Source organism: Eulemur rufifrons, chromosome 8, assembly GCF_041146395.1.
Source record: "Eulemur rufifrons isolate Redbay chromosome 8, OSU_ERuf_1, whole genome shotgun sequence".
Lineage (NCBI taxonomy): Eukaryota > Metazoa > Chordata > Mammalia > Primates > Lemuridae > Eulemur > Eulemur rufifrons.
Genome location: NC_090990.1, coordinates 1,569,261 through 1,581,443, shown reverse-complemented (window position 1 = coordinate 1,581,443; position 12,183 = coordinate 1,569,261). Strand labels below are relative to the sequence as shown.

The window sequence follows — 12,183 nt, the reverse complement described above, 5'->3', positions numbered from 1 at the left end:
GTGGGCATCCTGGGGCTGCTTGGCACCTGCCAGGCACCTGTCAGCCACGGGGACGTGTGTCCACGTGCACAGCCTCCCTGCTGCCCGGGGATGAGAACGTGGCTGCAGAGACAGACGCTCAGCTCGAGGACACAAGCGACCACGTGCTTCAGGTGAGGGCAGGGCCGCGTGGCCAGAGGACCCCTGGTCCCCGGCTGTACGGAAATACCGTTGAGGGAAGGCCGAGCTCACTTTCAGGCAAAGGGGAGGGACACAGGCAAACAGGGCGGTGGGAGCTGGAACCTGGGGGCCGCTGAGACCAGGGCCTGCAACGCGCTCTGGGATCCATAGGGGATGAAGCAGGACCAGAGCCCGCACCCTCCTGAGTTCCGAGGCTCTCCCCCCGCCTCTCCTGCCGCGGCCGAGGACACGCTGCCCACGGGGCTGCATGGGGTGCCTGGCGCTCTGTCTCACGATCCACCGCCTGAGCCTGGGGAGGCCACCTGGCCTGCTGACAGCCGTGCGCGCCCAGCTCCGAGCCGATGACTCACGGCGGAACAGATGTGATGCAAACGCGAAGCAACTGCACCCAGCTGCCACGGCGGTTCTTGCAGAGGGGTGGCCCGCACAGGGTGGGCTCCCCGGGCCTCTCAGGCAGGGGCTCCACATCCCCGAGGAGCAAGCCAGCCTGAGCTTCGGCTGCGGTCACACCTTTGCCTCTGCAAACTCTTCCTTGCCCGCTTCCTGTCCTGCCTCCCAGACGGGGCAGACCCGGCGTGGCTCAGCCCCTGGCCCTGCGGCGCAGGCTCCGGCTCTCGCGCCGTCTCCCTGCCTCCTAGGAGACCACGTGCTTGCTGTGGACAGGTTTCCGAATGCCCATCCCCAGGCCCCGCCTGAATCAGGATTTCTGGAGAGCAGGGACCAGGAATGCGCATTTTAAGCCAATTCCCAGGGGCAACCCTCACCCTCGCTGAGGGCGCAGGGTGTTTACGAGGCTCTAAACCCACTTTCTGTGAGTGGAGACTCCCTGCCCCTTCCCCCTGCCTTCAGTAAAGGGTTGTCCCCCTGCACGTAGGACAGTGCTGGAATATCGAGGGCACACAAATCCCGGCCACCGCGAGGCTCCAGCACGGCCCCCGTGCGGTGCCCTCAGCACAAGCTGCACAAGCACGTCACTCCTCAAGGCTTCCCAGGAGCAGGGCCTGCCCGCGCCCACCTCTCTGTCACAATGGGGGGCTCCATTTCCTCCCCCACCCCGCAAGACTGCAGGCCACAATGGGATGCTGCTCTCCCTGGTGGCCTGCGGCCCCTGGAGGTGGGGGGCTGTTATGGACTGAATGTGTCCCCCCACCCCCAGGCACCCCAAAATGTATATGTCGAAGCCCTGACCCCTGACGCGAATGGCTTTGGAGACAGGGCCTTTAAGGAGGTAATTGGGTGTACATGAAGTCATACGAGTGGCCATAATCCAACCCAACTCACGACCTCGTAAGAAGAGGGGATCAGGACACAGACCCAGGAGGGACGACCACGTGAGGACACAGGGTGGAGACGCCGCCTGCAAGCCGGGGAGAGGGCTCAGGAGAACCAGCCCCGCTGACACCTTGGTCTTGGCCTTTGGACCTCCAGGACCATGAGAAGACAAATGTTGACTGTCTGGCCCAGCCTGGGTGCTTGTCATGTGGCCTCAGCAGACCAACACAGGAGGCCTGGGTTCCGGCAGCTCAGCAAGCCCGCAGCCCGAGGGAGGAGCCGTAGCTGCCACAGTGAGCGGCTCTGCCCCATGACCGGGGCCAGCGAGGTCTGGGTTTCTCCCTGGGACACAAGGCTGTGGCAGGACCACCTGGGCTTCTTGGCATGTCCTGGGCCTCCCTCCCCACCGTCTGTGGTCTTTTCTCTTCCTCGGCCACCGCCCACCCCATCGCGGGCCTCAGTCCCACACACATCTGTCCCAGACTTGTCCCAGCTTCCCTGTCCCAAAGGCTTGTGCAACGCTGCCCTGACGCCAGTCTCTGCCCTAGCCTGGAAGCGCCATGAAGGCAGGAGAGTTTGTCGTCATGCTCCTGGAATTATTGCCACGGCCAAGCTCAGGGTCACCATTTGGGGAAGGACAGGTGGGAAGCAGGAAGCCCAGCTCAGCCGTATTAACTTGGGACTATGCCAAGTTACAGCTGACTCCCTGCACTCAGAACACTCGGCCACACAGGCACAGCTGTCCCCTCTGCACGGACTAGGGCTTGACAGACAACCCCTGCCACAGCCCCTCTCTGCCCTGGACCCTGGCTTTCTTCCACTCCCCACCTGCCCCCATCAAGCTCCTGCACAAAGGCGAGTACAGGTGCTGTAGACAAGCCCAGAGCCTCCCCCTTTCTAACTGGGGGGTGGCTTTAGTGCATGACTCTACTCCAGGGAACAGCAAACCTTTTCTGCAAAGGCTAGAGAGCGTTTTAGTCTTTGTAGGTCATATGGTTTGTATTGCAACTACCCAACTCTCCCACTGATGCGTAAATGAATTTACACAAAGCTACAGGCACCATGTAAACGAATCAGCATGGCTGTGTTCCAATAAAACTTTATTTACAAAAGCAAGTGGAGGGCCCAGAGGCCATCATTTTTCAACCCTGCTCTAACTGAGTCCCGTGAAGTCCTGATGCCCCATCAGTGCTGGCTAAGCTCATGACAGGGAGGTCCACCTTCAAAGGCTGCCTGGGACCAAAGAGCCACTGAAAAGGTGCTTCCCAAAGAGTCAGCACTGGAACACCATCCTGGTAGATTTCACACACTCAGAGTTCTGTGGTCAAATGAGTTTGAGAAACACTGCCAAGTCCCCGCTAATAAGATGCATGCTAAACCCCCAGCAGGATATAGAGTGTGTTCCCACCGTGTTTGCTCCAGGAGTCCTGTGTTAGCAAACCTGTCTACCTTTGTCTACCAGGGCCCTTCCCAGGCATTTGGTTCTAACGTAAAAGCTTTAAAGTGAGGCTCCCATTGGAAGGACACCCCAGGGCCTGCTCGGTGGGGAACCTGCCCCTGAAGATGGCCTGGTGGCCTGGATCTGAGCCAGGGTCAGCCACTAACACACGGGGGGGCCCTGAACTCCCCAAGCTCTTTCCAAGCCTCATGCCCATTGTGAAGGGTGGCAGGTGCCCAACGGGAGAGCACCTGCTCATTAAACATGGCCTTCATGGTCATCTGCCACCGGCTAGCCTTGGCCAGGCACAAGGGGACCGTGAATAGGACAGACACAGCCCCGTCCAGCGAGCGACACAGGGCGCCCATGAGGCATGGAAGCACAGCAGGGCTTCTCCACCGAGCATCTGAGAGGCCCCCGGGCCTCACCCCTCACCCCTCACCCCACCCAGCCTGCTATCCCCAACTTTCCCAATGAAACTGGTGTTGGCCCAGCTTCACGGAGGAGGTGGCTGCCCTCTCTCCTGCCTGCTGGGCAGGGGGTCCCTTACTGCTCCGGCTTCCCAGGACACTACCCACAGAAGACATCTCCTCGTCTGGGTCAGGGTCCCTGCCCCGGGCCTCGGTCGGCACTCTGCCCAGGCGCTGGCTGAGCTGGCTGCCGCTGGCACTCCCCGCTCCCTTGAGCCTGCAGGGTGGCGGGCAGCTACTTTGCTCGCCCTGGACACGAGCGTGGGAAGTCCAGAGCGGGCAGTGGGCACTGGGCAGCCCAGCCCTGCTTTGTGTAGAGAGCGGAGGATGCTCGTGGGAGAACAGCACACGCAGTCTGGGTGTCGGGACTTGCGAAAGTGCAGAACATTATCAGCCTGGCTCTCCTTTTCATTTCCTCTTTCTGTCACCTAAAGATCTAAAGATTCGCATGGCATTTCAGCGCTTAGGAACCCGTTCCCTGCGGCCATCTCTAAGCCCACAGTTGCATTTAAAAAAAAAAAAAAAACTGTTCAGAAAATGGGTGTGGATCTGTCTGTGGGCCGGGCACAGTGCCAGGAGCCAGGGGCACGGCAGGTGCAGGATCTGGGGGTGGGAGGTTCTTGCTGCCCCTGAGGAGTTCCCGGGCTGGGTGGTCACCCCTGGAAGGCGCCAAGCAGGCAGGTGACACTTGCTATTACTGGTATTAGCGAGGGGGTGGGCGGGCAGCCCGGACATCTGAGCATTTCTTGCAATACAAGAGGAGTCATCGGAACTGCCAGGAGAGGGAGACAGGCCACCTGGGGGTCCCACAGATGGGGGTTTCAAGGGCAGAGAGTAGAACTGAGGCAGCACTTCAGCGAGGCAAGAGCACAGGACCAGCCAACGGACAGCCCCCAGGATGCTCCTGAGGGATCCAGACCCCTCCCCTCTCTCCCCGCTTCCCCCCAGCTGCCAGAGCCGACAGCTGCCTCTCCGCCTGGGGGATGGAGGGTAAACATCTCTCCCCTTGGGGATAAATGTCCCCAAAGATGACCAAAGGCCAGGGGAGGCCCAGAGGCTAAAGTGCTCATGGGAAGAACTAATCTCTGGGACATGGCCAGGGGGACGGTGGGGCAGGGACCTTCAGGAGATCTGGGCAACATGAGGCCTCCCCTGGCTCCTGGCTCTGCCCCACGTGGCGCCCACCCCATGGAAGCTCAATCCCCATTAAGTGGCAGCCCACGTGGCCAAGCCTCGCTGGGTCTGTTTCCCCATGGTGGCCTTAGGGCACCGGCCGGTCCTCAACCCTGCTGAGCTAACACAGGAACCCGAGACTGTGGCCTCAGGCCTTGTTAAACGTCTCCCGAGTCCTTGACGACAGGCGCCTGCGCAATCTCTGCGGCTCCGTCAGCCGCCACTGGCCGGCAGGGTCCCCCTCTCCCAGGCGGTGCTGAGAACAAGCAGCCCAGCACCTGCTCTGCAAACTGGGAAGTGCGGTTCCGGCTCCGTAAAGGGAGCTGAGCTGTGCAGGGGAGTCAGGAAGGCAAGCCTGTCCCCTCGCAGGGAAGCGGGACGTGGGGTCTGGCTGCTCCACCCCCCTCTCCAGCCCCACCCTCACACCCCGGGGTGGCGCTCACACAAGCCACGCCTGGGGGGACGCAGACCTGGCGCATCCTGGGTTGGCTGGTGCCGTCCTGGGGAAGGTCTGACGGCTGCCACCGTGAGCGCCAAGGCCTCCCAGGGCAGGGAAAGGTCACACCGTGGACAGAATAGCGCCGAGCGGGCGGCCCCGCATCCCAGCTGACTCCGGCGCGGATAGCAAAGGCGACAGAAGGCGACAGAAAACAAGTAGCGTCTCCCATCGCACGCGCACTCAGTTTCCCCAGCACGGCCGCAGGCCAGGTGCATTCACGTGTGTCCCACGGGCCGTCTGGCTCCACCCGTGTTGCCGGAGTGGTCCCGGTGGTGCTGGTTTCCCTCCTGGGCTGACACGGTCGAGTCTCAGAATGGCCTCGAGAGAGAAATCAATTCCCAATTTCACAGACTCCCAACTTGCCAATTTCACTCAGAGCTAAGGACCTGGCGGGCGAGTGGCAGCCAAGGCCGCGTCCGATCCCGGCCAGGGCAGGGCCCACCCACAGGTAGCAGCTCCATCCGACACGTCCGCCCACCAGTCCCAGGAGGGAGGGTCTGAGCCTCCGCTCCAGCAACACGCTTGGCTTCCTCGCTGCTGACGGAAACTTCTGGAAAGGGGAGCTGTATTCCTCCATCCCTGCCGATCATCACGCCCTTGCAACAGACTGCTAGGCGGGTGCTCGAGATTTTCTGACCCACAGCAAAAGCCGGACCCGGAGCTGCGTCCTCACGTCCATCCGCATCGTCTGCCCCGCAGTCTGGCTGCGTCTCCGGGACTGGGCGCCAGCGACCAGCTGGGAAGCCCTCAAGTGTCACTCGGAACTTGCCTGCTCCAAAGACGAGGGTGACGCTGCTTCTGCAAGGAGCACGCACTTGGGACCCTGTCAAGCTAAGCACCGTGACACAGGCCACTCCTGGGCAGGGCGCGGGGAGAGGGTTCAACCCAGAGAAAGGAAGACTCGTCACCCCAAGTGGCGACTCTAAAATCCAGCCCACAGCCACCTGCCCGTGTGGCCCCAGAGCCCTCCTGTGCACACACCACTGAGGTCCTGCCTGGCCCTCCCTGACCAGGGAGCCTTCTTCCCTCTCCACTGACAAGGCGGGGAGGAGTCTCTAAGGCCACTGTCCCAGCTGTTGGCAGAAGGAACACGGGGTCTCACCCACTCTTAGGGCAATTCAGAGCTGGAGGCAATGGCTTGCAGAGTCTCACCCAACATCTGCTCCAGCGGCGGGGGGCCGAGCCTGGGGGGACTGCCACCCGGCCTGGCTCCCCCACAGCCCAGGCCTGCGGCGTCCCACCCACCCATGCCTCCCCCGAAGTTGGGCTGCCGCCCCCCATCTGTCAGGACTCAGCCAAGAACCTGGCCTGGCCCTGCCCACCTGCACCCCCACCCCCAATCTATGTGGCCAGAATAATAATTGGGCGACTGCTGAAGCTGTCTTGGTGACATTTCCTCTACTGTCCTTACCTGTCATTTCTCTCCTGTGCAAGGATGTGTCCTTATCTGTCTGGCTTTCCCAAACAGATTTTTAAACTCCTTGAAAAGAGGGGGAGGGGCCAGGCATTCCAGCTCCTCGCCCCTCCCCCGCCAGGTATGACGTTTGGTACAAACTAAGTGCAGACGTGATGGTTCACTGACGAATTGATCAAGAAGCCAGAAATCCTAAAACGGGTCCTCTTAACACTGTCAACTAAAAATTCTAAAAATGGTGTTTTGTCTAGTATTTAATCTCAATGCTAGAATCGTTCTCCTGTGAGTGGATGAAAATGATAAATTCAATCCGTCGCACGCCACACAAGGCTGTAATCGATGCCGTATGTAGTGAAATACACGCTGTCAGCAAAGACAGATTCTACAGCGGCGTGTTTTGTGCAACTCCCTGGCACGTGGAGAGTCAGTGACCCCACCTGTCCCCTTAAAGGTCTGGGGTGTCCACTGAGGCCTCCCCTGCTGCCAACTCCACACAGGCCTGCGAGGGAGGCAGCTCTCCGGGGCCTGGAGGGAAGACAGCCGGGGAGGGTGAGCTCAGCAGCTCCCAGGTAGGAAGTGCCTTAGGATCGGCACGAGGTCCTGTAGGAATTAAAGAACCTTCCCCATCCCTAATGAGCTCTTAGGGGAGGAATGGGGCCCTGGGGGAGCAGGGAGGCGAGAGATGCACCCAACAGAGCCCGGGAGAGGCAGGTCCGAGGAGGCCTGCGATACAGTCCTCGCCAGCCAGACTTCAGTGAGTCAGAGCTCATTTCCCCATTCGGTGTGAACACAACTGTGCTCAGCAAAAGCAGGGGGGTGATCTCAAGGGTGCACGGCCCGGAGAGCTGCAGCACAGCCTGGCGCAGGTCACCACCGAAAACCACAGCTCCAGGATGTTCTGTGCCTCCTCCACTCAGAAGTCCCAATTAAGACCCCAAACCCCGGCCTGGCCGTCTACAGAGTTTAGGACGTTTCCCGGAGCACCAGACACTCACTTGCTCTTTGATGTTTCCATCCCAATTAAGCCACTCAAAACTTTTGAAGTCATTTGCTTCAAATATCTTTAAATTAAGGACACATCCACTTCCCTAGCAGCAAACACCCAGCAACTTAATTAAAAGGGGCTCAGCATTTAAACTGCCACCGCGGCTTTAAACAGAAGGGAAAGGAGCACGTCTCTCCGGTTACATCTGCTTCTCGTTCCCTTCCACTCCGATTCTGGTATTTAGAAAATATTTCATCCTTGTGAGACTTGCCTCTGAGGCTGGCCGGCCTGCTCGGCTGCTGAGGTCAGCTGACCATCGTGTTGCAGAGAAAATGACACCAGCTTGTCCCTTGTGCCTACAGAGGGACATACCTAAAGGACGCTGAAGGCCTCCCTTCCCCCTCCCCACTGGTGACAAGGACAAAGCAACTTGGAAATCATCCTTGGAAATGCATGAGTGAATCCCAATGTAAAAATTTCCAGGCAGGACTTGGATGACATCTGAGCGATCTCATCCTTGAGGTGCTGGATGTCACAGACACGTGACTGGCTGAACGGGAACAAACCCTGAATGGTGGTGGGGACCTACCGGGCTTTGGGGCCCCTCCTGGCTGCTGTATGCACAGCTGGGAAAGTGCCAGCTTCCTCTGACAGGCCGGAGCCGCAGGGCCGGTGCCGCAGGCAGGGTCTAAGAACGTGCGGTTCGGGAACCCCTCACCGCGCACCAACTGCAGCCCCGGCCCCCGCGCCCAGGCATCCCACAGTGGGCATGGTCGGTGACCTGACTCAGTCGGCTTCGGCTTCAATTCCCCACGTTTGCTTTGTGAGTTTCAAGATAAAAGCTCAATGACTTTTTGTTTTGCTCCCAGGAGACTCTGATTCCAGATTCAGAACCTGACCAGCAAGAGAGCTGTCACGGGAGGACGGAGCCGCGCGGGAGGGAGCACTCCCCTCCCGACCTCAAGCGAACTTCTGCCCCATCGGACGGTCACCTTCTGCCAGCATGCCTGTGGGGCTGGATCTCAGCGCCTCTGTGAACCTGCGCCAGGTGATTTTCCACCCCGAGCAGTCCCTGGCTAGTGCCATCTACACCTCCGCACAGAGCAAAAGGCCAGGGACGAGTCTCAGGACCTCGTCAAATGACCCCACCAAATGACCCCTCAATGTAGCAGCAAAGCCGGTGGCAGCAAAGTAGCACAATGTTAGCCATCATTATTGTCATCAACTTCACCATGGTCATGGTCACTCTCACCATCAAATTCACCATCATCACCATCACCACCATCACCACCATCATCATCACTATCTCCACCATCATCACCACCATCACCATCATCACATCACCATCATCACCATCACCACCATCATCATCACCATCTCCACCATCATCACCATCATCACCACCATCACCATCATCATCACATCACCATCATCATCACATCACCATCATCATCACCATCATCACTGTCTCCACCATCATCACCATCATCACCATCATCATCATCACCATCCATCATCATCATCACCATCATCACCATCACAATCATCACCATCACCAAATTTCCCATCATCATCATCACATCACCATCATCATCACCATCATCACTGTCTCCACCATCATCACCATCATCACCATCATCATCATCACCATCCATCATCATCATCACCATCATCACCATCACAATCATCACCATCACCAAATTTCCCATCATCAGCATCACATCATCATCATCATCATCACCATCATCATCACCCTCATCATCATCATCACAATCCTTACATTAACAGCAGCGAGCACATACTGAGAAACTACTACGTGCTGGGCACTGAGTACTGCACACACACTGTCTCATTTACTTTGTACAACATTAGGAGACGGTGAACTCTACCATTCCCACTGAGGCACAGAGACGACAAGCAAGTTGGCCAGGTTCACATGGCTATCACGAGCCAGAGCCGGGAATGTGAAGGCAGGCAGTGGGACTCTGAACCACCACCCTACAACTCTGGGAGATTTCCCAGCTACCTCCCCTGCAGGGTGATTCCTGAGAGAGGCCCCTTTGACCCTTCCAGCAGCTACTCCATGTAACGTTAGTTCCAGAGAAATCTGAGAGTGCCCCAAATCACCAGACACCTGTCCTTTCTGTGTCCATCAATATCTGTACTACGGACAAACAGGAAAATGTAACATGTCCCTTCTAAACATTTCTCTACAGAAGCAAAAATAAATTTCACACATCCCAAAATATGATTCCAAAGATCCCTCTTTGGACAGCACAACTGATTTAATGAATGCTTTGTATCACTTTCTAAATCTCCAGTTCCAAATTCTGGGGTGGCCCCAGCAGTGAGTGGGCAAAGCCAAGTGTGTCTGAGTTGAAGAGACTCCCAAGTCCTCGGCGGCCTGTTCTGCCTTTGACACTTCCCGCTCTTTCCAGAGCCACTCTTGCTGGGTATAAAAACAACTGATGTGTATGGAGGATTCTTAGGCACCAGGCACCTTATTTTATCCTCCATGTTGATCCACTGAATCCTCACAGCAACTGTTTGGGAGAAATAGTTCTGAGCTTGAATGTTGCTGGTGAAGCAAAGGGAACCAAGAGACCTTTCTCAGGGTCACACAGAGACATGCAGCAGAGCCCAGATTCTCTGCCGCATCCTCAGCCTTGACGCAGGTGCTGCTGACTGCAAAAATGCATGGCTTCCCAGACTGCAGCAGTGCATGGCTTCCCAGACTGCAGCAATGCATGGCTTTCCAGACTGCAGCAGTGCATGGCTTCCCAGACTACAGCAGTGCATGGCTTCCCAGACTGCAGCAGTGCATGGCTTCCCAGACTGCAGCAGTGCATGGCTTCCCACACTGCAGCAGTGCATGGCTTCCCACACTGCAGCAGTGCATGGCTTCCTAGACTGCAGCTCTGGGATCCCTGAGACACTCTCGCTGCCTTACATGTCTGAGAAGTGTGAGCTGTGGCCACACTGCACAGAGAGCTGGGGACCAGGTTATATCTGATGATGGCTGAGACAAAGGGATTCGGGGGAATCCAGCCCTCTGCCCTCCACCTTTTCCATCCAGCTCAGTTTTTCTGCCCCACCCAAGACCTCCACCTAGGAAGGAGCTCCAGATAAGGGGATATACAGGCTGTCCTCAGCAGCCTGAGCAATCGCTCACCTCCTGCATCAGTAGCCAGTTCTTCCCAGAGTCTAACTTGAATTGCTGCTGCTTGGGTCATTCACTTCTGTAGTTAGTACCAGCTGGGCCATGAGGGACCCCGTGAGTAGAGTAATCTCGCATCTCTTCTCTTCCCCTGGCCTGGCCTGGAGGCTGAGGGCTGCTGTCCAGCCCCCGCGAGGACCACTGTGAACTGCCACCTCCCCTCCTCTGCAGACCAGCGTCACTTTCAAGAATTAACTTCTTTGCATTAGAAGCAAACATACATATTTTTCTCCTTTTAAATTTGTTTTGCCAAACAAATTAATCTAGCACCAGATTATATTATGAAGAACCATAAATCTTTTCCAAGATAAGCATCTGTCGAGTTGGATTAGCGGCGTGCAATGTACTGTGAATTCATTTGCTAAGCCTTACCATGCTGTCCCAGCGTTTAACTTTAGTAATAACAAATGTAATTTGGAATAAATGGGAACTTGTTTCCTCGTCCGTGTCTGTCGCGTCACTGACGTACGCAGAGGAGGTGGCAGTTAAGTGAGAGGATGACACGACGGCCTGTGAGTTTACCGAGGTAAAAACAACACTTTGTAAGCTGCTCGCAGGGGCCTGCACGGGATGATGAACCGTGGCCGGAGGGTCTGCAGATTCCCAATGCAGGCTGCAGGGGAGGCCACCTAGGCAGGGCCTCTAGAACATTCCCCAGGGTGCTCCCAGGCTCCCAGCCCCCTGCCGGGCACCGGCATGAAGCTCGGTTGTGCTTTCATAGACACGCTGCTCTCGAGGGAAGAGGAGCTCAGAATAAAAACTGCAGGTTCTCTCATCCAGGTGAAGGAAGGAAGTAGGTCAGCAGCTATCCCGTGAAGGACAAAAGCCGCCGACCACGAATAGCTGTCCAACCGCTGAGCTCTGCCTGCCTGCCCAAGGTGAGACGACCCACGGCGAGGACGCAAAGGGCCGGGGACACTGCGCCAACCGTGCTGCAGGTGACCTCTGAAGAGCAGAGGTCTTTAGCCCAAGAGGCCATGTGGGGCCCGTGGAGCCCACACCCTCGAGGGGGTGGAAGAGCAGGCGGGAGGAGGCGGCGGCGTGCCCGCCTTTTGTGCGGATGTCTGGCCTTGGCTTCCTGTTTTACAAAATTAGCAAAGATCTCTGTTTGTCGAGGATGTGCACGCACAGCTCAGAGTCGTGAACTGCCGCGTCACCCTGGGGTCAGGCCATGGCCTGCTCACAGAGGCAGAGGACGCCGGAGGTGGGTGAGAACGGCCGGGTCTGGGGCTCTGGGCTCTCCCACCAGGCCTACGACGACGCCTGGGCCACCCCAGTGCAGGCGACCAGCCCAGGGACAAGCTCTGGCCTGGAAGATCTCTAAGGGCTACTCCTTTTGAAGCAACTGGAGGACAAGGTACAGGGGGAAAAAGAAAAACAAAACTACACGGAAGGAGATATTTCAAAGCCAAAGAGCTGTTGCTCTCCACACGCAGCTAGAATGCAGGGGCAGAAGACTCTCTAGCCTCCAAACATGTCCTAACCCGGCCCCAGGGAAGAAAACTCTGCCGCCTGAGTCATTGTGTACGATGCTT

At 57.5% G+C, this 12,183-nt stretch overlaps 1 protein-coding gene across 1 annotated transcript in view; it reads right to left on the bottom strand.

Annotated features, from left to right (window-relative positions):
* Positions 1-12,183, bottom strand: part of AJAP1 (adherens junctions associated protein 1) — a 104,881-nt gene that overhangs the window by 41,659 nt on the left and 51,039 nt on the right. The window lies entirely within an intron of this gene.